The 25,538-nt window shown below is 38.7% G+C and overlaps 1 protein-coding gene and 1 pseudogene across 4 annotated transcripts in view; one reads left to right on the top strand and one right to left on the bottom strand.

Annotated features, from left to right (window-relative positions):
* NRXN3 (neurexin 3) overlaps nt 1-25,538 on the top strand; it is a 1,454,076-nt gene that overhangs the window by 383,290 nt on the left and 1,045,248 nt on the right. The window lies entirely within an intron of this gene.
* On the bottom strand, nt 146-1,918 carry LOC117024025 (sorting nexin-2-like; annotated as a pseudogene).

Raw genomic sequence — 25,538 nt, 5'->3', positions numbered from 1 at the left:
CTTGCCCAGATTTACTCATTACCAGTTCTAAGACTTATAGAAAATCAGATGACTGTTCTTAGCCTCAGTTTTTTTATTAGACAATAATATCTACTTCAAGCATGTTATGTTGGGAGCAAATGGGATTTTAAAAAAAGGCGGTGCTTTATAAACTGTAAAGCACTATGCAAATGTTATTGATATTATTTATGTTATTAAATAAAACCAAATTGATCAGATCTTTCTTAAATCTTCCCACTTCTTTTCAAATTATTTGAGAAATCTGTTCAAAATCTCTTTCTCGTTGTTGCATTTTTGCCTCCGCCTGTCTTATTGCTGTATTTTATCTCATTTGTTAGCAACCATTATTTTTGTTTCAGTTTCATGTTTTTTGAGCAAACTAATTTGAGCATCTTCCCATTTCTGCCAGCACTTCATTCAATGGTCAAACACCTTTCCCTGCAGCAGTAAGACGAATGTAGTCACTAAGTAGTTCTGAAAACACATAAAAGTCAGCAAAATCTTGTTCTTGATGTAACTGGTCTATCTTCTCCTCAACCTCTGCCAGCCAAGATAAAACTCTAGATAAAGCAGTATGATCCTCAGAATTACCTAGCATGGCAGCACTTTTAGCAAAGGCAGCTGTGTTGGCTGAAAGCTCTTTTCTATGACAGACCAAGGTTTCAACACTGGCATGAAGTTTCCTAAGTTGCTGATCCACATTTTCAAATTGCTGCTGCTCTTCTTTAAACCCTGCACCTGATTCCTTCATCTTGATGGCCGTTTTGTGGACAGCATCGGCAGTCTTGTTCACCATCCTCAGTGCTCCTGCTCCACTCAGAGCCTGTGTACCGTGTTTCCTCGAAAATAAGGCTAGGTCTTACTTATACCGTATTTCCCCCAAAATAAGACCGGGTCTTATATTGATTTTTGCTCCAAAAGATGCATTAGGGCATATTTTCAAGGGATGGCTTTTTTTTTCATGTGCAACAATCTACATTTATTCAAATACAGTCATGTCATTTTCTTCTGGAATATCGTCATAACGCGTACTACATGCATCCGTCTGACTGACGATCTTAACTGGGGCTTATTTTCAGGATAGGTCTTATTTTCGGGGACACATGGTATTAGCTGTTCTCGGCAGCTCTGAACTTTCCAAGAACTGCCTTAAGTCAGGGTCCTGTAGTAAATCTGGATGCTTTACTGTTCTTGGAAGATAACTTTCAAGAGCTGCTCTGCATTTTTTTTCAAATTCAGCGGATGATGAATCTTCTTTGCCCACTTTGACCTTGGTCTTGCCTACTATGCTCTTCTGCAGCTGGTGGCACCTTATAGCTGACATATAAATGCTTGCTAACTTGCTATGCAAACTGAGAAAGTCATTAAATCTTCTTTTAACTGAAAATTCACTCTTACTGAACATGGAAAGAGAAGTCTTTGTTGTTACTCTATATGCCATGTAAGCATTCACACCATCACCAATTTCTTTATCAAAGACATCTCCATTTGCTGCTTCTTCAATCTCCTCTGTAGACCTATCAAAGATCACAGAAGCAGACATATTCTTTCATGAATATGTCTTTGATATAATTTTGGGAGCAATGAGTGTAATAAGGGTCATAGTTGTGACTACAGGAGAAGATTCTGAGGAGAGGATAGAGTCCCCTTCTGGACTGTCCAGAGAAACTCCTGTGACTTCTGAAAAAAAAAAACACTTTTCTGTCATAATCTAACCCAACTTCTTCAGGTTTTGGACTATTGGAGTTTGTATTAATATCTTCTGTAAGAAGACTAGATGGTTCTGGAGATGATGAACTTGCCTCTAGGGAGGAGACAGTGCTGGTGAAGAGGTCCTCTCCATCTTCCTCCTCCTCCTGCTCCTCAAAGTTGTTGGGCTTCCCGTCCTCAGTGGAGGAGACTTCCTCTTGGCTGTCATCTTTATTTGCCCAAATGACTGTGCGAGCTGGGAGTGTTTTCATTCAGTTGTGAATGATAAGCTTTTTAAAGGTTAGCTGGCTAATTGATAAGTTACAATATGTTTAGAGCTGAGCTATGAAAAAGATAAAGAGACTGAAACGTCTGACATAAAAATTGTTGACTGGCAGATCTAGGTACATTTAACATGAGGAAGAAAAATGCCTGAGCCCAGGGGTTGAGCGTTGTGTTCATACATGAAAGGACTATCCTATAGAAGTATGATTAAGCTGATTCATCTGTCTTCAAGAAAAACTAAGGCACATGAGTGGAAATTGGGTACTTAATACAAGGAATACATTTCAATGAGAGCTGTCCAAAGCTTCCTTCAAAGTAATGCATTCCTATCACTCAAGCATCAAGCAGAGATTACCCTATTTCCCTGAAAATAAGACCGGATTTTATAATAATTTTTGCTCCAAAAGATGGAATAGGGTTTATTTTCAGGGGATATCTTATTTTTTCATATACAACAATCTACATTTATTCGTTTATTTATGTAAAAAAAACTACATTTATTCAAATACAGTCATGTCATCTTCTGGAACATCATCATAACTCTCCAAACCTTGAATTCCGGCTTGAATTTCTTGTTACTCCATTTCCTGTAGAACCGTTGGCCCCAATCTCTCATGTCCAGCAATACAGCTCTCCTTAAATGAGCACTTCTTGTCCATGTAGGCTTTAACACAGCTATCAGTGATTTTATCCCATGAATTCTTCACCCAAGTCATGACCTCTTGCAGGCTAGGCTTCACAAAGTTTCCACACTGATTTCTCTCCATTCTATTTTCAATGTAGTCATTGATTTCCATGTGCAAATGGTCCTTGAATGGCTTGTTTATTGCAATATCAAGAGTCTGCAGATAGGCAGTCATTCCTGTGGAATCACTATTTGATCTATTCTTCTCTCTGCAAGGAAGTTCTTCATATCTTTAGCATGGTGAGTGCTGGCTGAATCCCAGACTAGCAGACCTCTTTGGCCACCTTGCAAAACAAGTGGCTGCATTAAATCAACCCTCTTCCTTATAACTGCTTGTGTGCACCAGGCTTTTTCGGTTTCAAGAACATAAATGCCTGAAACACGTTCAACCTTATCTTTCTTGCCCTTAGTGGTGAATAGAGGTGGGGCTTTCTTTCCATCCAGATGAATTGCCAAAATACAGGTAACCCGTGCATTTTCATAACCAGTGGAGGGAACGTGGATTGATGAGGCACCCTCTGATCAATTGTCATTTGAGATCCTTGGCCCATAAACACTGCAGTTTCATCCATAGCAATAATGTTGGAGAACTGGTATTAAGAAAAGTCAATGCCATCAACAAAGGACTTGAATGCAAGTGCACGTTTAATAACTTCAGTATCTTCCAGCTTGAACAGTGTTGTTGATCTTAGAAACAGTTCATATGGCTGAAGGAAGCCATCCAGCCAGTGTTGTGATGCTTTGAATACTTCTGGGGATATTTCTAACTGTGGTGCCATTGCAAGGGCAAATGCTTGAATATCAGCCCTGCACACAGCCAAAGTCTTTGCTCTCCTGTCAGCAATCCATTCACAGATGATGTCTTCCAGCTCAGGAAACAATGGTTGCCGACCTGATCCACACTTGTGCTTCTTAGCATTTCCCTCGTCCACCTGTCGACTGTGGTTATCGTAATCTGCTCGCCATTTTCGGACCATTTGGAGATCAAACTTCTTCTCTTTGCAGAAAGCCGTAAGATTCTTGCCCCGGGAGTCCTCCACGATTCCTTTCTTGTACTTGACAGAATAGCTCTTTCTTTTTGCACTCATCTTGTCTGGGGGTCAAAATATTATTCCCTTTAAATCTACCATTAAATCAAGTGTTAATTGAAAACTTACGAGACAGGAGTGGTAACAGAAATGATGACAGTTAAGAATGATGGTTCACACAAAAGTGACGAAAAATTGCAGGCACCAAAATTCAGAAGACATTTCTTTATTTCACACGAGTGCATTAAGTATGTCCGTTACAACACACGACGTATTGAATTATGAAGATTCATATTAGACACAACCACGTCCGTTCGTTATCAAGTGCACACGTTATTCGTGCGATGTGTCTGTACTCCGATTGGTCATTTGGCAATAAGTCTCGAGTTCATCTGTTTACATAGGCGTTTACCTCTCATCCAAAGGTGCCTGCTTGGGTATTTACAAATACTTAATTATAATTTATATTATTTATTTTAAGTATTAGTTTCAATAATATTATTTATATTTAATTATATTAATATTATTACTTTATAATTCAGTATGTCCATCATGTTAGTACGTTGCAATGGACGTACTGAATGCGTCTGTCTGATGATTGTAACTGGGGCTTATTTTTAGGGTAGGGCTTTTAAGGTATTACAAGCATCCTGAAAAATCACGCTAGGGCTTATTTTCTGGTTAGGTCTTATTTTGGAGGAAATACGGTTGCAACCACTTTACTGAGGTTGTAGAGAAGATTATAGCATCAACTGAGTAGATGGTTTTGATTTTCTAGTTTCCTTCCAAAATGAGATCCTATGGCTCTACAGGGAACTAGCCTTCTGAAAAGGAAGAATGAGGCTGATTGATTAGACCAGGTTCATTGTGTTGAAGACTTACTTTCCTGATTAATCTCCAAACCAGTTGACTATGTATGTCCCAGTGAGACTTATAAGGTTGCTCTTGTGGTAGGATCTGAGGTTCCCAGCCACTGCTATCACCTATTAGTCACTTATAATTATTTCTCTTTCCTCCGGCCTTCATTGGCATCATCTCCAAAACCATTAAAACCACAGCAATTATAATCATAGCAACAATAAAGACAAATAATTATAGGGCACTGAACAATGTGAGTGCTTGCAAAGTGTATATCTACATGGTGCTAAGTGCTTCGTACTATCACCTAATTTAATCCTCACACCAAACTTACTGATTTAAAGAGTGAGTGTCTTGCCCAGGGTCAAACAGTTAGCAAGGGTTGGAGCTGAGATGTAAACACTGCTGCCATCTTAACTCCTGCTGCTATCTCTGCCAACTCAATCAAAAGACTTGGTGAAGAAGAAAAGGACATAAGCTCCTCAGGAAAAAGTTGGTGATACTGTGGTTAAACCCACTCTAGGAAATGGAATGGTCTTTCGCTGCCATTAGATGCTTCACTCCATTGGAGAGGTCATTTAATCAGGCAGAAATGTCCTGCTGGGAGACTGGATACAATGACCTATTTCTTTCACGTTGCCATTGATTGTTCTGAGAGGAAAGCAGTTTTTGCTTGATTTCCCACTTTGACTGGGCAAATTGGTATTGCTCACCCTGTTACTGGAACAATGATTTTCCTCACGGAACCTGAGTGGGAAGTAGCTCCTCTTGGTATAAATGCCAAGCAGTGGGGCACCTTGGTCTTGAGATGTGCAGCACACCTTTACGTTCGTTTTAGCCCAATATTTTCTGTGAAGTTGGAGCTATTTGCCTCTAGTAACTCAGAAAGCCAGAATGAGGAACAACTACTTTTTAGGCTTATTATGAATTTTCAGTCTGGTTTTGGGAATCTCTTATTTAGCTCCGCATGTTTCTTTTTCTCTTCAGGATAAATTCAGTGGAACTCATTACTTTCTAAAAATGTCACTTATTTACAGCAAATGTAATCTACCACAACATTCCCACTGAGACAAAATCTCTTGTGTCTCCGAATGCCTCAAAGCAGACAAAAAAAGAGGAGTTCTTGTACACATATACCTACAGGAATAAAGTAATCATTGAGCTAATTAATTAGCTAATGTTGTTGTTTTTTTAATTGCAAATGCAGAAATGACAATTCCATTCGTGTGACAATGCTGTTGTAACCTGGTGCTCTGTCCCCATGTGGAAAGCACAACTAGTTTCTGTGTAGATTTCAAGAGAGATACAAGGACAAATTTTTCACTTCACAAATCAGTGAAGATGGAGCACAGGGCAGCTATACTGCACACCAATTATCAACCAAAAAAATTCTCCTCCTTCCATCTCCCTCAGCCCCTCCCTCACCAGCCAATATTGGCAGATTGTCTGTCTCAGGCTTCATGGACAAAATAGAACTATTTAGCTTATGCTTGTTAGACTTGTCTCCCTCCATTTTTAGATTTACCTTCAACAATACTAATTGCTACCCTTTTTCCTCCTATCTGATAGGATGAACTCTCCTCCTCCTCTCTGATTGTAACTGCTATTCTCTTTTGACTCTTTTGAGATGTATCCTCTTTAAGGAGTTTGTCTCGTTTTCAGATCGTCTCTTCACCTCTTTTCTATTTCCTCAAATAGAGACATGCTCAGAATCCTTTCTTTGGTCCTGTCTCCTGCTAAATTTACACCTTAGCTCATTCTTCACTTTCAATGAAAAACTGCTTGGGGAGTTATATATACTTCCCATCTTTTCACCTCATGGCTACTCCTCACCCTGTGAAGGGGCATATCTGCCCTTTGCACTCCAGTAGAATTGTTTTCCCGTTGTACCTTGCTTACATGAGGAGGACTTTATTATATGCTGCCATGGTCCTCAGCTCTTAACTCCGCTGCATAATAATAGCTGTTATAGTCTTTACTTCACTGTATTTTAATGATCTGTGTTCATCTGTTTCCCCCACAAACTGAGCTTCTACAAGGCAGGGAACTAGTATCTCTATAGATTGAATACACCCTTTAGAGTTAAACATACGTTTTGGCACATTAATACATGGAAAATATTCTTCCATAAATGAATAAATATTTGTGAACAACAGTACTAGAATTATTGCTCTAAATTTCTCCACAGCACATCATTCATTCCCTTCTTAATGAGTGCAGTAAATATTCATGCAGTGCCTACTCTGATATAAGGTCTGTTTTAAGTATTGGAGTAAGTGGTAAATGAGATGATGTATAAAGTCCCTGTGGAATTCCCATTATGGTTGAAGGACACTAATAGTAAATGCATAAACAACTAATTATAATACTTTATAATTATGATAAGCAGTATGAAGGAAATAAGAGAGAATGATGGGATACAGTGTCACAAAGAGATTGGGTCTCCATGAACAGAAGGACTCTCTGAGACGGTGATAATTAAGCTGGGACCAAGGACAAAAGAATCATCACACAAAGATCTGGGAAAGGCCATATAATCAGAGGAAGCTGCAATGACAAAAAGGACCCCAGAAAAAGAACAGCTTGGCATGTTCAAGAAATGGCCAGGAGATCATTGTGGCAGTGGGTTAGTGAGAGAGGAACAAAGTATCTGTAATTTGACATCCTGCTTTCCTTAAAAGGTCCAAGTGAGAAGCAATATAGTGTATCAAGCTTTCCTTTACCTCAGGGTCTTCATTTGCCTGTTTACCTTCTGTCTAGATTGCCTTTCTCTCTCCCTTTATCCTAGAGGATAACGTGTCCTTCATGTTTATATGCTCACCTGTTCACCTGTTCTCCTTTTCTCCTGTCACCTCCTGGAGTCTGCTCTTCAATTATTCCCACTCTCTCTTGCACGTTTGATTCTTGCCTCTTGATTGGTTTCTTCTTTGTAGGCTACAAAGGTGCTAGTCTTCTCTATCCTCCCATAAAACTCTTCTCTTGACCTATCCCTTCTTAAACTCAGGAAGATAAGAAATGCTTCTTTCGCATTCTTTCCCAGTGATGGTAGGAAAGGAGTGAGGTTTGAGAAACAAATAACGAGAAAACTACATAGGACGGCCCATGTCTTCTCTAGAAGAGAGGCGAGGCAATGTGCTCAGTGGGAGAAGGCATGGTTCAATATGGTCCACTACGTTGAGAACAGCTGACACTACTGTCATCACCCATTCACTGAAGTCAGAAACCTGAGTGAACTTTGATCTTTCCTTCTCCGTCACTCCCCTTTTTTGTCCTCATTAAGCAGTCACAAAATTCCATTGTCAGTTTCCTTGTTATAGTTCTCACTCGTTTCTCTTCGTTTTGGACCCTCCATTCCTATCGCTCCCCTCTCCCTCTGTCCCATGCCTCGCCTGTTGTTGTGGTAACATAATGAGTCTTTCCACCTCCATTCTCTCTGCCCTTGTCTGTATTCTGTATTCTACCCCACCTTGCTCTTTGTGCTATTTTTCAGAAACATCCAGTGTCCATAAGAACATGTCTTTTCCATCCTCCCACGCATGGCCTTCTGTAGTTTGGCTTCAACTTTGTCTGACTTCCTCATGTTTCCTCCCTATATTTAACCAGAGTGGCTGTTTCATATTATTCTAAATATAGGCTTTGAGTTCTTCTAAAACTTCTTTATTGGGTGCTCCCAGCCAAGAATTTCTCCCTTTCTCTTTGTTATCTGATGCTTACCCATCCTTTTAGGACTCATCTCATGGTTACCCGCTTGAGAGATCACCCTGGTTAATGGTGGCATTTCTCATTTCTCAATTCCAAGCAAGTTCACGTGGTTTAGTGTGTGTGAGCTCAGATATTGGAGGCAGACTACCAGGTTCAAATTTTGGATCTGCCACTTGCTACTTATGTGCCCATGGACAAGTTAGCTTCTCTACAACTGTTTCTTCTTCTGTAAAATAAATATCTTAATAGTACCCACCTCGTAGAGGTTTTATGAGGATCAAATGAGATGCTGTAATACTGGCATATGGTCAGTGCTCAATAAATGTTACCTATTATTGTCACTTATTTGGTCCTTAAAATGCCCTACATTCATTTGTTAGCTTTGCTGGTAGGTGTGTATAATCCTTCTGTGGCAGAGAGGTTTTTGTACTTTCAACAATACTATGTGTGTTATCGTTTCAATAAAGACAGTGGAAAGAAATTTATATCCCCTGAATAAATTTCTTGGTTGACTGAAAGGAAGTTGCTGTTTCTCCATATTGTAGTTTGACCCCAATTGAAATGATCCTATCTGCAAAATGAAAATAATTTCTTTTTTATAGACAGTAAAAAAATCTCATTCAGGGTTAAATGAAATGATTCTCTCTCTATATGAAATCTGAATGCAGTGATTTAAAATTTTTTAAATTTCTGGTAATCAAATGGGATTGTGATGTTTATCTTTAATGGCATAATTTTTTTATAGAAAAATTATATGCCATGTTTTTAATGTAACAGTTCTGATAGGTGATGTTTAAAATGCTAAAGGAAACAAAACTTGGTTGTAATATTGGGTATTAGCTTGATGATCACCAATGTCCCTTTCAAGTCTAAAATTCTTATAAATTTTTTAATTGCTTTCAAATGTCTTACAATCCTCTAATAACCTTTAAGTGATTGATTTAATGAGCTTCTGTTATGTTCCAGGCACGGTGTTTAGAATACAAAGTGAACTGGGCACATTTCCTTCCTTGGAAGACCTTATAGTTCAGGGTTGGCAACTTACTCTGTAAAGGGCTAGATTAGTGGTTCTCAGTTGGGGACAATTTTGACGCCAGGGAGCATTTGGCAATGTCTGTAGACATTTTTGGTTGTTAAAACTGTAGTGAGGGAGTGGGTGGAGTGCAATAAAGGTGGAGTGAAGTTATGGGGTAGAAGTGCTACAGGCATTTAGTGAGTAGAGGTCAAGGCTATTGCTATACCCCCTACAATACATAGGACAGCCCCTCTATAACAACAAATTATCCAACCTCAAATCTCAATAGTGCCTAGTTTGAGAAATTCTGAACCAGACAGTAAATAGTTAATAGATAGTGAGAATATGTTTCATAGGCTATAGGATCTGTATCATAACAACCAAACTGCCTCTGTGGCATGACTGCAACCATAGATAATATGTAAACAAATGGGTGTACCTGCCTTCCAATAACACTTGTTTACATAAGTGGTCAGTGGGTTGGGTTTGGCCCTTCAGCTTAAGTTTGCTGACCCCTGCTCTAGTTGAAATGGCAGAAAAAATTAGATAATTGATAATAGCATATTACAATATGTTAAGCTATATAATCAAAGTTTTTATAGGTTTCCACTGAAGCTCAAAATATGGGCGCTTTGCCTGACCTGAGATATCAGAGATGGTTTCTTGAAGAAGAAAGAGTGTGAGCAGACTTTCTGTCTTTCTTTCTTTCTTTCTTTCTTTCTTTCTTTCTTTCTTTCTTTCTTTCTTTCTTTCTTTCTTTCTTTCTTTCTTTCTCTCTCTCTCTCTCTCTCTCTCTCTCTCTCTCTCTCTCTCTCTCTCTCTCTCTCTTTCCTTCCTTCCTTCTTTCCTTTTTAAGAATGTGGAGTTAGACAAAAGGAGCAATTTCAGGGAAAGGAAATAGCATCAGCAAAGACAAAAAGTGTGAAATAGCATCGTGAGGGTAGGGAACTAATAATAACAAAAGAAGTAGGAGTGGTGGTGGCAGTGGTGGCAGTAAGTAATAGTAATAGCAGCTAACATGTAGTGAATGCTTACTACATGTCAGGAACTCTTATAAGTATTTCATGTGTTCTCACTCATGTCATAGAAACAGACCTCAGTGTGGCTGGGTAATGCAACAAAATGTTTTATATATATATATATACATACACACACACACACACACACACACACACACACACACACACACACACACACACACACACACACACACCAGAGCCAGGACTTTATTCTACAGGTGGGTAAAACTAGGAATGAGAAGAGTAGGGTGGAACAATTAGTAAGACTTGATTGGACATTATGGGTAAGGGCAGACAGAGGTCACAAGTTTCTGGCTTGGGCAACATTAATGGAGTATGGAGCTACTGGAGGAGAGGCAGGATTAATGGGGGAAATGCTCAGTTTAGTTTTGAATGTATTGTGTTGGAGGTACTTATATCATCTGTAGCACAGGGTCAAGTTCAAATAGGTGTCTGTACCTGTAAGTAGGCTATGAGGACTATATTAAATTAATTAGAATTTAAGGGATCAGGTAATAAAACACAGCAAATAGGACAATGGCTTTAAAAAAGAGAATCCTAAGAATCACTAACATTTAAGAGAAGAGTGGATTTAAAAGAAAGAGAAAGGTAGGAGGAGATCAGAGAAGGTGATATCATGGAAGCCAAGAAAATAGAAAGTTTCCAGGCGGGTGGTGTAGTGGGCAGGGCTCAGTGCCAAGGAGAGCACCTGGAAGTTGAGAACTGAAAGTGCCATTGTAACGGAGAATTCAGAGGTCATGGGTAATTTTATTTTGGTTTTGAATTGGAGAGACTTATTCATTTTGAAATTCAGAGGCATAAAAGCTAGTACAAGTAGAGAAGCTAAAGATATAAGAAACATAAATGTTGAAACAGCATCCCAGGGGAGAATTCCGATCTTTTCTTATGTATTCATTAAATAGAGTACATATAAGAAATCTTACGAAGAAATATTTTGTAGGCTTATTTTGAGTTGTAAATTTTTGAAAAATGTATTTCTTTATGTAATCTTTTAATAATTCATGTTTTATAGTTATATTCTCCTTTCCCCTAATTCATTAGCTCTATCATTAAATTTTACTGAAATTGTAGGCTGAGGGACTCAACATCTATTTGTTATAATAAAATTTAAAAGCCACAGTTGTAGAACAGTAAAACTGTGGGGACATTTTTATGTGATTAGCAAGTGGGACACAAACTTCATAGATTTGAAACTTTAAGACTCCAGAGAAAACCTAGGAGACAATGTCCATCTTGAGTTGAGTTCATTCAAGTCATTCCTTGAATGCCATGCATTTTTAATAACAGTGATATGACAGGATTTTATGCCCTCAAACAGCTTTCCATCTTATCATTTTATATGTTGATTGCACAAAGGATTTACAGCAACTGAGAATGTCGTTCATGAGAAAAGATTTATGTACACAAAGCACTTGAATAATTGAATCATGAAGAAATGTAACAAAATGCTATTATCACATGTCAGAATCAGTGGTACAACAACGTGTGCTAACAACTTTAAGGAAGGGAGAACCTCACCTCTATTGGGATCGTCTCCACCTACCAGCTCATCCTGTAGGCTGTTCTTCTCTAGAAAAATTCAACTGAATTACTCTTAACAGAAGAACAAATTCAACTGATGAAGAAGGAAGGGGTGATTTGAGGCATCGACATATTGTTTGCTCCTTGAGGACAGATTGTGTCTTACTTATCTTTGTATCACCCCGGGGCCAAGGTACCATGGCTACCATTTATTAAGTGCATAGTCAATGGTGAATTGATTCCATTTGGCCATTGGATTAGTGCAGTTGAGGCAGGTTGGACCATGTGCTTTATGGATGCCCTCCAAATAACGGTGCTAAGAACGAAGAACATCGAGGTTCAAGAGAAAGTGAGTTGTGCGAACTCCACCTATGGAGGACTGGGAGGGAAAGTCATTGGTAAGAAACCAGACTAACTGTTTGATGTACTGTCAGTGGCTCCTGGCCATACTCACTGAGCTCCTCCCTCTATTATAACAGCACTGATTCAGAAAAATATGCTTCCTGTGCGAATGAATGAGCTAATTCTGGCTTTAGATAGACAAACAAAACAGAAGTAGCCAATGCTTCCACCATAGCAGTTTCTTATGAAAGAAATTTAAGGTTAAGAGAAAGCTTATATGAGAAAAATAAAGTGAAATCCACAAAGCAGGATTCTCTCCTTTAAGGGTTTATCACCCTAGCAGTTTCATGAAAATAACGTTGAGAATGACTGCTTTGTGATTTTTGCCAGCTTTTTCCCCTATAGGCAAAAAGTATTTCTGAAAGAGATTTGCAAAAAGTGTGGACTCTGATAACACTTCTAGTTGTCAGGTTTTTCTCTAATGAACATTTATCAGTAAATGTGCTCAGTGGATAATTAGCACATTAGGGCTTATTGGCATAAAGTGTAGTAGAATGCTCATTATCCTTATGCAAATTTGAATTTATTGCAGGTTAAAGCCCGTGACTTGAAATCTAAGTCTTCTGACATAAATTAACAGACCTATGTACTAGCTATTGGCAGTGAAAAAGGTCCCCAGGAGTGGGGTCAGTGAATCAAGGCAGGGTGGGTGGGTCTCACTCGTTGGAATGTCTCACAAAGGCTGGCCGAGCTGGTTATGCTGCAGAGGCTGTTTGCTGTTTTTGTGTTGTTTTGATTTTATTTCATTTTACGGGGCATCCGGGCTGTCCAAGCAATGGTCCAAGCTGTGGTTGATGCCAAGGGGTGTCATACACCAAGTAGCATGGTACATTGGAAGTTGTAGGTTGCAGATAGAGCTGTGTTGTGGTTCCAAGAGACCTGCCAAATGAGAGGTGTGGATCCTACGGTAAAAATTCCGATTCCTAGGCGTCTCGGTCAGTCCAGGCTGCTATCAAATACCGTAGTCTGAGTGGCATTAGCAATAAACATTGCTTTCTTACCATTCTGGAGGCTGAGGAATCTAAGCTCATAGTGCCCAAGGATTTGATGTCTGGACCTTTGTGCTGTGTCCTTGCATAGTGAAGAGAGAGATCATCTCTCTGGTGTCTCCTCTAAAAGGGCACTAAGCCCGTCAGAGGGTACCACCCTCATGAATTAATTACCTTCCAAAGGCCCCACTGCCTAATGCCATCACACGGAGGGGTAGGTCTTCAACATGAATTTGGGGGTGAGGGCTGCACAAAATCTAGTTCATAGCACCAGGGAAGGTTTGGGACTCAAAGCAGGGAAGGACCAATCTTAGCAGATTAAGGTCCACAGTTGTCTCAGGTCTTTCAAGGGGAGTGGAGCACATGACAGCATATACAAGAGAAGCCAGGACTATAGTCGCTCTATGTAACAGAGCAAAAACGAGTGTCACACAGCGGCCGCATGGGAGTCCATAGGTCATGAGTGGCCCCTGGGTTTGCAGACCTAATCCCACACTCTTAACCAGAAAGTGGGGCAGAGGTGGCTCCTGGGCCTCGTGTCCTTATCAGCACTGATTCAGGACAGAGGGGATCTCAGGGCCCCATGAGTCTCTCAAATTACATTCTGTTATCCTGAGATTAAAACAAGGCAGCAGCTGGTCTTTCGTAGTCGAAAGCCTTATTCAAATCTGTTTGTTCATAGAAGGAGGTTGGTGTTTGGTGTTTAGGGACTTCTAATACTTTTGTAGGCCCGGATTGATTTATCTACAACCAATTGGGGGAACTTTCTGAAGCCCCGGAGCCCGGCTAATGCACACTATTCCCACCCAGCACACGTGAAATTCATAATTAACACCGAGAGACTCAGCATCTCAAGGATAAGAAAAGCATTACTTCAGTCGTCTCTTCAAATGAATAATTAGTGCTCATAAAGGAAAATAGAGTCTTTCATGCCTAAGGCATATGTCCAGGTATTTTTGGTGAGGGAACAACGTTTCTTACCACACTGTGAGTGTTTATGTGGCTGAGGTAAAATAAGTTGTGGTTTTAGTGTTGATCCATTAGTAGTGTGTGGTGGGTGAAAGTTCTGTAATTGGTCCCAGGGTAAAAGCAGCCTGGTATTTATAGACTATCAGAGGAAAGGGGGTAAGGGAGGCAGGTGACTTGTCAGCTTTACACCAATGACTTTTATATCTTCCAGGTTGCATTCAAATGTTTTACTTGACTCAGGAAAGAAGTAGTCCTTTCTGTCTCATCCTAAATTCAGTGTGTTGGTTGGACGTATCTGTAGAAAGCATCCCTCAATTTTTATAATTTCCCATTACAAAGCAGGAGCAAGCCTTTCTCTATGTAAGGACAGTACAGACTGTTTCAGATGGAAGGTGTAGCACAAGAATTACCAAGGCAGAGAAGGAATACAGAGGTAGCAGTGTGTTCTCCACACAGCAAGTATTCAGCATAGAATGATGAACAGAGTGGCATCCAAACAGGTGGCATCCAAATAGGTGGCAGAAGAAGCACTTATTCATTGTATAGAATGTCTCAGTCCAAATGCAGCTTTGAAGCTCTGTCTGGTCTCCTTGCTCTGTGAACTGACTTAAGGCCGAGATGAGAGGCAGAATTGACAGGATTTCTTTTCCCTGAACCTCACCTTCTTGACCAGTGGCCTATGCATTGGATGCAAGAGAGATGTCCCAAATGAGAATCGTGTCAGCCCCAGCATGAAGAGCTGAAATGTTAAGAAGAATCTAAAAGTCTCATGTAAAGAAAGACCCAGGAGATGGTTCTCCTGAGAGCCTATGATACAGAAAACAGTCAAAGAAAGAGAGGCCCAAGAAGAAGGCTATATGCAGAGATCCAGGAGAGTTACTGACCCGGTTTATTTCCATTTATTAAATTGTCCCTTTAAAAACTTTCCGCCCTTCTCGAATAGCTCCATTGGATCATTGATGAGTTAATTTTGCCCTAGACCAATTTCAAAGCTTGAGGCTAGGTAAGAAGAGAAGCTTACCCTAGGGAAATTACAGGAGCAAATAAATTTCATTTTTATGCCAGCTCAGATAGATTAATAGTGTAGAGTTGCAAAGGATTCCAGTGTCAGAGGAAATAACTATCCTTGAGTTGCTATGTTGCTTTCTAGTTCATGTTTTGAATTTGTTACTATATGTATTCTTAAGCAATATATACTATAATTTGAGTGTTTAAAATTTGTATAAATGGTATCTTACTGTACATATCTTTGTACAACTTACCTTTGTTAAGCATAACACTTTACAGATTTACCTATAGATTCATGTAGATTTAATCCATTCATGTTAACTGCTATTTAGTGTCTTATTGTAGGAATATACTTTGTTTCACTTATTTTGCCCCTTCTGGTGTGGCTGGACTTTTATGTAGTTCCTAGTTTTCAATATTACGGTTAAGGCTACAGTGAAAACTCCTGTATGTTTTTTATTCACACCTGGTCAGAGTTTATCCAGGTGTAAACTGGTATAAACCTATACCTAGGTATAAATTTATACCTAGAAGTTCAGTTGCCTGCTGGGTTGTAAGCTGGGTGTATCTTTAACTTTACCAAATAATGCAACATTGCTTTCCAAAGTAGTGTAAAAATTTACATTCCCACAAGCAGTATGTAAATGTTCTTGTTTTTTTGCGTCCTTGACAATATTTGGCATTGCCAGTAAATCATCATATAGTAAAAGAAACTCAATAAAGTATAAGCCAGATTTACCCCGTAAAATTTATACTTACAATCTTCTTTCATTTCAAGTTCCTTTTTCCTACTGAGAATCTAGAGACCTCAAGAGTGTATAAATTGCATGCTTCCTACCTCATTTCCCTCTTCTTCTGCTAAGCCCCAGTGAGAGCCTCCCTTTCAGGTGTCAGTTTAGAGCTGGTCTCTTGTTTATCAGCAGAAACGTGCTGGCTTTCCACTTAAAACGGTTGTAGTTCTTCCAGTCCTTACAAAATTTTATTACCCCAACCCTGATATCTCACATGTGCTGTCTCTCAAAACCGTTAGGATATGTGAGAAGATCACAGTCTGAATACCTGTATTCAGAAGATAAAGCAAAACACAACCAAATCCCCAAAGCATATATGATTACTGAATAATTGAAAGTGAAGGCACCAAAACTGTTATAAAAGGATGTTTTCATAGAAAAAATTATTCACCAAGATATTCATTTTCTACCCACTTTAGACTTTCCCCTCTGGGTTGTTGATGGAAATCCTTGTATTCTTTCTAGAGTTCAAAATGTGTAATTAGCATTGGAGTCCCTCGGGCCTATGGCTTCCAACAATTATTTTTTGTCATGGAAAGTCATAAAGTTTCGTCTGATAGTCATTGTGGACCATGTAGTGGACCTAATCTATCATTGTCATTAGTGTGGACCCTTAAGTGTTTTTCTTATATTTCTACAATAGTTGAAACAAAATATTTATTTTGGTTATTGACAAAAGACAAACCAAAACTTGATTATGTAGCTTAATGTGAAAACCCAGCAACCCAGCTGTGCAAAAAAAAGAAAAAAGAAAAATCCCTGTCCTTAATTAAATAAGTAATTAATTAATTTCAGTTTGATCAATTAATTTCAATAGCTTCCCAATGCATAGAAAACTACTAAATTTTTCACGATCAGTACACTGAGGTTTTTCTATCAAGAATGATATCAGTTTTCCTTCTCTGTGAGTAGGAAGTGAAGTTTGAAGCTACAATGGCCTATACGTTGTATAAGGATTGACAATTACGTTCGGGAACTTGTTGCAACGATGTTGCTAACCTTTTTTGATATCAGAGGGATTATTTATTATAAATTGGTACCAACTGGACAAACAGTTAACCAAGTTTACTATTTGGAAGTGCTGAAAAGGCTGCGTGACAAAATTAGATGACCTGAACTTTTCACCAACAATTTATGGCTCTTGCATCATGACAATGCACCAGCTCACGCGGCACTGTCTGTGAGGGAGTTTTTAGCCAGTAAACAAATAACTTTATCGGAACACCCTCCCTACTCACCTAATCTAGCCTCCATTGACTTCTTTCTTTACCCGAAGAGAAAGGAAATATTAAAGGAAGACATTTTGATGACATTCAGGACATCAACTGTAATATGATGACAGCTCTGATGGCCATTCCAGAAAGATTTCCAAAATTGCTTTGAAGGGTGGACTAGTTGCTGGCGTTGGTGCATAGCTTCCCAAGGGGGATACTTCAAAGTGACTGTAGTGATATTTAGCAATGAGTTATGCAGCACTTTTTCTAGGATGAATTCCCGAACTTAATTGACACACCGAAAGTACTTCGTAGACAACCTAAGGAAGTAGTTTGACAAGGATGGAAACTTTGAGATCATAAATTTATTGGGCTTGAATACACCTCTGAGCATTCATTGGTTAATTTATCAAATAGCTATGTAGTAAGTACTTCTTTCTATATGTCAGATACTCTGCTAAGTGTTGGAGATAAAAATGATGATGAGATGGAAGGTATCCCACTTCTTGTTGAGATATGAGGTCTAGTTTCCATTATCCTTTGGAACCATGTGGTGTTTAAGGACATCATATCCTATAGCCAAACAGAAATACTTTATCTCTAGGGCTTTTACATTTAACTTGAAAAGTAACATTAAGAATGTCTGACCTATGATCTAAGATTACTTATGCAATGCATGTATTCTTCTATTAGGTGCTAAATATTTTGACTGCAATAAGAATTTTTATTTTAAACGTGTCTCATGTTTAATGTTGAAAAGGAAGAAGATGGAGATAGAAACACAGAAACACAAAGAAAGAAATCATAGCATGAAGTGAGCATTGTTAATATGCAAGTACATAGAAAGAGAGGATGAAGCAAAGGCTGAAAACTATGATAAAGTAAATAATTTTTATAAGAAAAAAATTAATTCATCTTCAAACAGTTTTAAAAAGCTGAAAGGACATTTTCCCTTAGTATTATTCTCATTGCATGTTTCTCTAGTTCGCTTCAATTCAGTATAGTTAATGTATATTAAATATCTATTATGTATTAGATAGCACTATGCTAGCCATAGATGTAATAAAATTAGTATAAAATGGTTCCTTCCTTCAAGAAGCCCAGAGACCAGTGATAGATATTGACAAATAGGTTGAAAGTAATTGTAGTAATCATGATGAAGAATAAAGGTGCCACGTTATGTAGATGTTTAAAATACTATGTGAGATTTCTGGTTATGATGCATAAGGGTATATCAGAGTGACCTGCCACTAAGAACAACTAGAAAATCTGAACAAAGCATAAAATTGATCAGTCTGAAGGCAACAGAGATCCACCAAGGCAGAGAGGACTTGAAGGGCCAAAATCCTGAGAAAAGAGAAAGGAAGCACAAGAGGTGAGACCAGAAGTCAGCATATATTTTTCCCTCAAGCAGCCAACAGGAAGTGATACCAAAGAGGCTGAGAATTTGAGCAGAACTTTTAATTGTCTCATGGAGCTGGGGAGACAAAATTTGAGTCCAGATCTATCCACGGAGGCTGGACCTTGACAAATACTTCGGGTGACCCCTGAAGAGGTACTCTCTAGGAATAAGAAGAGCCAACACAAATAGACCAGTTCCCACAAAAATGGAAACATAGCTTTGAATCAGTTCAGTTTCAGAATGGATTAAGAAGCTCTACCACTGTTCTAAACACCTGCCAGGAGCAAAAATATTTTCTCCTGGAGTATGGTAGATTATGCAGAACCTCAAATGATGTTTTTTTCAGGTTTTTATACAGAGTCTAGCAGTTAGTTAAATATTGCCAAGTATACCAGGAGATAAGATCAAGTGCCAAAACCTAAGGGGAAAAAATTGACATTAGAAACAAACATATAGAAGAGCCATATGTTGGAGTTACCAGAAACAAACTTAAAGATAATTGTCATAAATATCCTCAAGAAAATAGAAGACAAGGTAGAGAATTTTGGCTGAGATGTGTAAAAGTATGAGGTGGAAGTTGTAGAATGGAAGGTACAATATCTAAAATTGAAAACTCACTACATATTTAAGAACATAAGACAGAGCTGAAGAGAGGACTGCTATCTAGAAGGTAGATCAATAGAAAATAAAATAAATGCAAAAACCGCAATTACGCTTGCACCAACCTAATATACAAAGTGGGGAGAAAAGAAAAATGAAAACATAAGAAAAAAGAAGAAAAGACTTATGCAGGTAGATGACTGGATTAAGAAACTGTGGTACATTTATACAATGGAGTATTATGCAGCCATAAAGAAGAAAGAAATCTTACCATTTGCAACAACATGGATGGATCTAGAGAACATTATGTTAAGTGAAATAAGTCAGACAGAGAAAGATAAGTACCATATGATCTCACTTATTTGCGGATTCTAAAGAAAAGAATAAGTGAATGAACTAATCAGAAACAGTTTGGGAGACAATGAGGAAAAACTGAGGGTTGCTAGATGGGCGGGAGGGGTGGGGGGGGGGGGGGGGGGGGGGGGATTGGAGGGCAGTCGGTGACCACAGGATGGCCACGGGGTTTGAAAATTAATCTGGGGAACGTAATTTGGTGGTTACCAGAGCGTAAGGGGGTTGGGGGGTGGATGAGGGTGAGGGGGATCAAATGTATGGTGATGGAAGGGGAGCTGACTCTGGGTGGTGAACACACAGTGTGACTTATGGATGATGTGATACAGAATTGCACACCTGAAATCTATGTAATTATACTAACAATTGTCACCCCAATAAATTAAAAATAAATTAAAAAAAAAAAGAAAAAAAGAAAAAAAGACTTATGCAGCACAGTGAGGGATCTAATATATTAATACTTTAAATTAGGATCTGAGAACTAGAGAGAAGGGGTGGAGAAGAAACAATAGTTGAAGACATGTTCACTTCTTTTCCAAAATGGAAGAAAGAAATCAAGCCCTGATTAAGCATTTTCAGGAAGGGCAAGCAGAATAAATACAAAAGCAGTAAAACTGCTGAAAACAGAACACAGAAAGAAACTCTGAAAAGCAACCAGAGAAAAAAATGCAGCACCTTCATAAAAGCAACAATAAGATTTAAAGTCGACCTCTCAAGAGAAATGATGGAAGCAAGAAGATAATGCAATAACATGTTCAAAATGCTAAAAGAAAACAATTAGTCCCCGTGCTAGAATTGTATAATCAGTAAAAGTATTCTTTGAAGAATGGAAAATGATATTTTCAAACAAAAAAAAAAATGAGAGAATTTATTCTTGGAATGTATTCTTTAAAAGAAATACGAAAGGACATTCTTTAGGCAAAACGAAGATGTTCTCAGATGGAAACATGGACATGAAAGAAGGAATAAACAGCAATAGAAAGTGTAAATCTAAATAATTATTGATAGTATAAAAGTGATAATAAAAAGAGAGGTTGGAAGATGAAATACTGTTGGCTTTGAAGATGAAAAGGCCATGAGCCAAGCAATGTGGGAGGCCTCTAGAAGCTGGAAAAGGTAAGAGAACAGATTCTCCTTTAGAGCCTCCAGAAGGAACCAGTCCTGCCAACACTGTTACTTTAGTCCAGTGCAGTCCATTTTAGACTTCTGACCTCCAGAACTGTCAGATAATAAATTTGTGTTGTTTTAAGCCAAAAAAAAAAAGATAATATATGATGGAGTTTGAAATATATGTAAAATTAAAACAAACAAACCCATAACAAAAATAGCAGAAAAGTCAGGAAGAGGGTGACTGTAGTTGAAGTGTTCTAAGGACCTTGAGTTGTCTGGGAAGTGGTAAAAAAAGGCTTTGATAAGGAAAACTGTCAGAAGAAGAAATCAAAGAAGTTGAATTTGTAAATAAAACTTCCATTCAAAGAGAACTCCTGGCCATATGGATTCTCACGTGAATTATTCTGAACATTTGAAGAAAACAGTAAGATATTGACATTAAACTAGACAATTAGACCAAAGGAACAGAGTGTCCAGAACTGACCACACATGTACAGACACGTGCTTTATCTTAAAGGTGATTCTGCATAACAGAAGGGAAAGTGTAATCTTTTCAATATATGGTTCTTGATCAACTGGATATCTTTTTGGAAAAAAACATAGATATTGACTTCTGCCTCTCACCGTCCACATAAACCAACTCCAAGAAAAGTGTCGATCTACATGTAGAAGGCAAAACAATAAAGGATCTAGAAGAAAATTGAGCTGAATATCTTCATGGGCAAAATTTTTAAACAGGGTACAAAAGGTGCTAACCGTAAAAGAAAAAATTAAGAAACTATTGTATTTAGGAACATTAAAGGACCTCATCAACAAAGTAAGAAGTAAGTTCCAGAGTGGGAGACGAGATTTGCAATGTAGGTAAGCCATCCATAACAACCTCTGATTCACAATATGTTAAGAACTCTTATACATACATTAGAAAAAGTGTTATTTTTTAAATTGAACAAGAGAGACGTAAACAAGTACTTCATGAAGGAGGATGTCCAAACGATCAGTGAACCTGTGAAAAGGGGCTCGACTACCTGAGTCGTGAGGTAAGTGTAAATTAAAACACAATGTGTTAATAATCCCACTACATACTCACTAGTGTGGCTACATCAAAAAGAGTGGCAAAATCAAGTTTTGGAGCAGATGAGAAACCACTGAAACTCTCATACACTGGGATTGGCACTAGAATTTTGTGAAAATTGGGATAAGTATTTTGGGAAATATTCTGACACTATCTACCAAAGCTGATCATATACGCATATCCAATGATCTAGCAAATCCATTCGTAGGTACGTGCCAACAGAAATACATACATATGCACAGCATAAAATGTGTACACAAATATTGATAAACACTCGATTTGCAATAGTCCCAGACTGGAAGCACCCCAAGTGGCCATACGATAGAGTAAGTAAATAGACTGTGTTATATTCACAAAATGGAATGTTATACAAGAATAAAAATGAATAAACTATGTACAACATAAATAAAGCTCACAAACATAATATTGAATAAAAGAAGCCAGATACAGAAGCGTGTATGTTATAGTTTTCCTTTCATATCAAGTTTAAACCAGGCTACGCTATCCTATGGTGTTGTAAGGCAATTATCTTTGAAAAAGAATGAGTTGAGTGAGAGCTACGAGGGAGACTCTCAGGGTGCTGGTATTGTTTTATCCCTTGATGCTCTAGGTGGTGAGTACATAAGAATGATCACTCTGAAAATTACTCGGCTTGTTGACTTTTGATTTGTGCCTCTTTCCAAATGTATGTTTTAATTAAAATAAAAGTTTTTAAAAAAATATTATGTCAGTCAAGGGGAAGGAACAGTATATTTTACTTGAGGAGGCCTGAGGCAAATTTGAAAATTGACCATGATTTTGCCAGACAGAAGAGATAGGGAACGAATATTCCATTGAAAGAGCAGTGCAATCCAAATAATACAGAAGTGGGAGAATTCATGGTACCGTGTTTCCCCCAAAATAAGACCTAACCAGAAAATGAGCCCTAGCCTGATTTTTCAGGATGACATCTCCTGGACATAAGCCCTAATGTGTCTTTTGGAGGACAAATTAATATAAGACCCGGTGTTATTTTCGGGGTAACATGATATTTCTTTTTCATAAACAAGTATTTGAGTGTGTCTAAAACATGGGGATTTTATGGGGAGAAGGGTAGGAGATTAGGCTAAAGATTAGCTGCACCCTGTTTATAGAGTGTCATAAGTTGAACATCATCAAGAGGTGCCAGTTTCTTGAGCAGAAAGTGTAACGCAGCATTCTGGATTAGGCTGCATTTGTAATACCACCAGGTGAATGTTTTGCCTAGTAAATTCCGAATTTGGAATGTGACCCCCTTTTTCCTGTGGCCCACATCCCTCCCCAGTTTGTGCATGAACGCAGAGTTTCAGTCTCACTTTAATTAGTTGCTCGATTTATAGCAACCCAAAGTGGAGTGGTTTGGTTTTATCAACTCGCACCAACAGTCACTTTTTTGGAATTGTTGCCTGTTGTCCCTCTCCTTTACAGATGTCATTAAGTGACTTTCCCAGGTTTAAGAGGGTCTACACCGGGGACCTCAGTGCCTGAGATGGTGGTTCCACCTCCTGAATCAGCTTGTCCGCAATCTGAGGAAATGCACCCTTAATGAATACCCGAGCATTTCAAGTGGGCCATGGATTGGCAGGAAGAGACCATAAACACACTGTCTTTAATTCCTGAGTTAATTACCCAGGGATAAAAGTATTATCAGAAATATGCTGACCACATAGGGAAGGAACAGATGCAGTGAGTGTTTCCCGGTACAGCTTCACTTGGCACCCAGAGTCCTTCACGGCAGCAAGCAGCTGCGAGACACACCATTCATGTGGGGTTGAGTCCTTCCAAATTTTTTTGGAAAGCCCACTTCTTATGACTCTGCCTTCTGTGATTGGGACTTCTGTCACATTCTGAAAGAATTGACATTGATAATCTCTGCATGTTCATTCAAAGGATTGTTTTCAGATGGTGGCATCTCCTGATTTTTGATCCAAATGTGGCATAGTGAGGCCACATCCTCATCTGGAGGGGTGGATCAGCATCCATGAGCAGATGTCCTGAATAGCAAGCTTTGCTTCTAGCTTTGTCATTCTCTAGAAAACTACATTGGTGACCAAAAAAAAAAAAAAAAAAAAAAAAAAAAAATGATACACATTTTAAGAAAGGAAAAAACTGTATTAAAATTGTAATACTCAATATATACCCATAACAACAACAAAAAAGAATACGTCATGTGTACACATTTTTTTTGGCACCCCTGGTATTTGCCATACAGACATATAAACCACAAGAGAAAAAAATAGTAGTAAGCAGGAATTGGAACTGGGGTTTTCCTGAATCTTCACAGCAAGACCCTCCTGGTGTTTTCAGTTTTCAAAATCAGTGAGATACTTCAGGTTAGTGGTTTGTAAATTGTTTGTTGGCGGCCTCAGTTTCCTTGATAATGGCAGATGAGGAAACAGTGTGTGTGTGTGTGTGTGTGTGTGTGTGTGTGTGTGTGCGCGCGTGTTTTTTTTCCTTTGGTTCTAAATCATTTCCAGGTAGTGACGTTTCAGTGAAGAATGGACTTGACTTATTTCATTAACTATTTGAGCCTAAAGGAAAGTGACTAGACCTCCCGAAGCAGCTGATTGATTCGCAAGAAATGTTTTTGGAGAAGTGGGTCTCCTGCTTCATTTTCCATTCCCACCCCACCTGTTGTCAGTGATGAAGGTGAAAAGCCACTCTGGGTTAACGATGGGTGGGAGATCAAGACGTGCTCTTTCCCTCAATTCATGATTGATACTCCTTTGCTGGTTCATTCCAGGATTAGAGTTGGATGGGATTTGCCAAAATCAATATGGAACTGGTTGTCCACGTTCTGTAGATTCTGTTTCAATGCTCTGTTCATTCAGTGCCTTGTCCAGTTCCCTTCCAGAGCCATGGGTGAGTGTGAGCCTGCCTGTATGACAAAGCATCCCCAGTGGGGATGATTGGTACAGGGCCTGGAAGACAGGCAGGTGCTTACACCGAGGAGATCAGGCAAGGACCCGGAAGAGTGTGACCGCTTGATAGTCACTGGGCTATTTGAGCCTGGCCTTTGTAAGACGGCGACTGGTCTCTTGGGACATTAGCTTAGCCACTGCCTGATCCTCAGCGCTGCAGCCTCAGCGTTTCAATTTTAGCTAATAATAGTAATCATGATTATTATTATTTAAATTTTAGCTCATACTAACAAAGAAAAAGAAGAACTAGAAATAGTAGTCAACAGTAATCGATTGCTTCCTACATGCTAAACAGTGTCTGCCGTGCTTGTATCATGAACTTATCTAGTCCTCACTAACTCTGGGACATAAGTGCTACTCTGTCACTGGGGAGGAAAACAAGGACACCAAAGCACAAAGAGAGTGTGCTCAAGGCCATATAACTACTTCAGAGTTGGAACTGGAATTAAAATCCACACAGTCTGGTTCCAGAGTCTGTAAGGACAGCCACTGTACTCTACTTCCTGACTAGCTGTTTGTCAAGAATTATCAGAAAGTGAGAAATTGTTTTGCACCCTAACAAAAGTTCACTAGTGATTTAGTAATATATCAGGATACCGACATATTAAATTATCATGGAGGAAAATCATTCCCGAGCTTTGCTGTACAATACAGAAGCCATAAGCCATAGGCCCCATGGCATTTGAAAGGGGCCTGCTCTGAATTGAGGTGTGTGTGCTGTAAGTGTAAAATACACACTGGATTTTGAACACCTGGTAAAAAAAAAAAGTAAATCGTTTTATAAATAATTTATTACGTTGATTACATACTGAAGTGATAAAGCATTCTAGATATATTAGATAAAATGCATTAAAATTAATTTCACCTG

Source organism: Rhinolophus ferrumequinum, chromosome 6 (assembly GCF_004115265.2).
Source record: "Rhinolophus ferrumequinum isolate MPI-CBG mRhiFer1 chromosome 6, mRhiFer1_v1.p, whole genome shotgun sequence".
NCBI classification, from domain to species: Eukaryota; Metazoa; Chordata; class Mammalia; order Chiroptera; family Rhinolophidae; genus Rhinolophus; species Rhinolophus ferrumequinum.
This window is presented reverse-complemented; position numbering and strand designations above follow the sequence as displayed.